This window comes from Acomys minous (assembly GCF_964271855.1).
Source record: "Acomys minous genome assembly, chromosome: 5".
NCBI classification, from domain to species: domain Eukaryota; kingdom Metazoa; phylum Chordata; class Mammalia; order Rodentia; family Muridae; genus Acomys; species Acomys minous.
Window position 1 is genome coordinate 40,160,927 of NC_140494.1, and position 3,107 is coordinate 40,164,033.

A 3,107-nucleotide genomic window follows, 5' to 3' on the forward strand; every position below is an offset into this window, starting at 1 on the left:
CCCCTTCAGCAAGGCCTGGATTGTACTACGTCACCTGTTTTATAGTCTCTTTCCTTTCTTTTCTCAATAGCATTCACAATCTCTGTCTCTCTCTGCTGCTGTCTCTGTCTTCCTGTTTTTGTCTCTGTCTCCCTCTGTGTCTTCGTCTCTCTGTCTCTGTCTCTGTCTCTGTCTCTGTCTCTCTGTCTCTCTGCCCCCCCCTCTCGTGTGTGTGTGTGTGTGTGTGTGTGTGTGTGTGTGTTAGATATACTAGTGGTGGTGCTGGGGTTCAAACTTATGTCCTTGCCATGCCCAGCAAGCCCTTCTGCCATATCTCAAAAAACATTTTTTTTCCCCAAAAAACTTCTGAGTTTTGGTGCCTAAAAAATTCAGTACTCAATTTCCTTTATTTTTTTTTTTTTTTACCGAAAGGAAAGAGGGGTTGATTCAATCTTTTGCAAAACTCAAGGCTTCCTGTGGTAAGATTGCTGATTGAATCATTATCTGATTGAAAATCTGGACTGGCTTAAACAACCATTTTGGTTTCCCACCTGGTCCCTCTCCAAAGGACTTTGACCGCTGTCAGATGTGAATTTTCAGAGTTTCTCTGCCATGACAAACGGTGGCCTTTGTTGCTGGAAAAAGCTGAGTCAAGCAGAACCTTCTTCACTTTGCAGGTGTTTGATGTTGTAGTGTAGCTCTGTCCAATCTCACATGCTGCAGAGAATGTGCCTCTTCAGGAAATACAAGTTATAAACACACACAATTTTTTCTTAAAATATTTTGACTTGAATATTATTTAAATCAAGAGCTTTTGGCATAGTTACAACAACATATACTAAAATAACCCATCCTTTTGAATGAATCTGTACATGACAAGAAACAGTGTCAAAATTTTTGGATGCTATCTTCAATATCCTACTTATGTCATTTTTTTCCTGCTACTATAACAAAATACCTGGTGCTGCATACCTATCAGGAAAAGAAGTTTGGGGCTGGATATGTAGCTGTTGGCAGAGTGCTTGTCTGGATTGCAAGAGGCACAGCTATGCATAACCTGGGTGTGGCGGTCACATCTACAATCCCAGTACCCAGGAAGAGGCTCCAAAGGTTCAAGGTTCTTCTCTGTCACAGAGAAAGTTTGAAGTCAGCCTGGGACACCCAACACCTCTGAAAACAACAACAATAAAACACGACAAAACAAAGAGCAAATAAAAGGAAAAGAGGTTCAGGCAGAGGGTACAGTTTGGTGGTAGAGTGCACAGTGCGATGACTTGATGGCTCCCTAGAACTGCACACACTTTTATTTAGTTCATTGCATATACATGAGCATCAGTGTGGCTCTGTTAGGAAATGCATGGTGGATGGCATTATGGTGATGGGCCTCACTGGAGGGAGTGAGGTCACACCACAGACAGGATGCCATCTAGCTGCTGGGCGGCAGGGCAGTTCTTTACAACAAAAGAGCAGGAGAACTGACTGGGAACAACTACTTAACTTTCTCCAAGGGAGATGCTTCCATGGCTCCCCAGACCTGACCTACCCAACATCTCCAACATCTTGGGAAACTAAGCTTCCAGTGCATAACCTTTGTGGGACACTCAAATCCCACCACTACCAGCTTTCCTGTCCTTGAGGGGATCACGAAGACAGTCACATACTGGGTCTCTCACATTTGCGGGATGATGACACCTTAACGCTAGTTCAATTTCAAGTTTTCAGCATAGCAGTTGTATAAAAAGATGTGCCTTTGTTCCCGGAAACCAGGTGGAATTGCCGTCTCTTGCTGGGCTATCAGAACACGATACGACACTCCTCCCTGGGGCTGCTTCAGTGAACCTGAACTCCGAAACGAGCGGTGTTGCCGAGCTAGGGTGCTAGCAGGTTAAAGGGCAAATTCATCTTACTGTGGGTGTATGGGAATACGACCCCATCATAAGCGGAGGGGTATCTGTGGTAGCTAGGGATACTGACTACAATTAACCACATTTCACTTCCTTGCCCACATTCTCACGGGACATAGGGAGGAAGGCGCATTTAGTATTGAGCAGCCTGAGTCACAAACAAGGGTTATTCTGTGAATCTCAACTATGCTGGTTTTTTTTTTTTCAAGAAGGATGTGAAACCAAAATATGAAAATATCTCAGATTATGAATGAAGGTGCTTATTAATGCGTGTTCGTGAGATATTTATTTGGAATGCGGAATCGTGTCTCCTCTTAAAACAGTTACAAGCGATGGCTCATAACCTCCTACATGCAATCGGAGCAGTCAGTGGGCTTCTGACGCGTACACATTTTTTTTTTTTGGTAGAAAAAGCTTGGCAGTTTGAGCGCAGGGGCCTGGTAACCCTACTGTGCTTCAGTAAAACTCTGGGCTCTCGGGGAGTATACGCATTTCCTTATCCACAGCAGAAAGGTCTAGTTACCTGACTCTAGGGCTTCAGCCTCATCTCTGACTCAGTTCAGCTCTCAGAGAATAATGAGCAACTGTTGGTTTCCCAGGCTACCACATCACAGTGCCGGAAATAAGTTAGAGCCCAGCTATTAACCATCGCCCAGCTTCCGAGACCACACGTTTTTTTGACCGCTCAAGGGAGGACTGTCTTTACTCCTCCAGCTCCTGGCACACTCTGGTGGGCAGGCATCACTCACCGCTGGCTGTGTTTGCAGGGCTGTCTTGGTAAGGCTTTCTGTTGCTGTGATAAGCACCATGACGGAAAGCAACTTGGGAAGGAAGAGGTTTATTTTATTTTGTAGCTTGTAGTCCATCACCCAGAGAAGTCAGGTCATGTGTAGCAGGTCACATGTAGCAGGTCACGTGTAGCAGGTCATGCGTAGCAGGTCACGTGTAGCAGGGCTTGCTAGACCCTGCTGTTAAGGGTGAAGTCTGGCATTACTGGAAAGCCCCTGAACTTGGTGCTAAAATGACCGAATCCCTTCCTCAGCTGCGTTTCCTCCTCTTTGCTTGATCTTGGGTTCTAACAAGTGAGACATAGCCTTCAGGGAGTTTATAAGCCCGACTTTTTCCTGATAGGAATCCTGTTCAGTGTGTACCTGGGGATTCCTAGAAATATCCTCCCTAATTCCCATGCTAATCTTGGTACCTTAGCTTTCGGCCAATGAATTT

At 45.1% G+C, this 3,107-nt stretch overlaps 1 long non-coding RNA gene across 1 annotated transcript; it reads right to left on the reverse strand.

The window, feature by feature from the left end:
• Nucleotides 1–412: 412 nt before the first annotated feature.
• Nucleotides 413–2,789, reverse strand: LOC311598160. The gene is made up of 3 exons (XR_014779498.1): nt 2,633–2,789; nt 952–1,149; nt 413–713 (listed from the first exon to the last, which is right to left on the reverse strand). It is a non-coding gene; the product is annotated as an uncharacterized lncRNA (long non-coding RNA).
• Between the last annotated feature and the right edge of the window lie 318 nt (nt 2,790–3,107).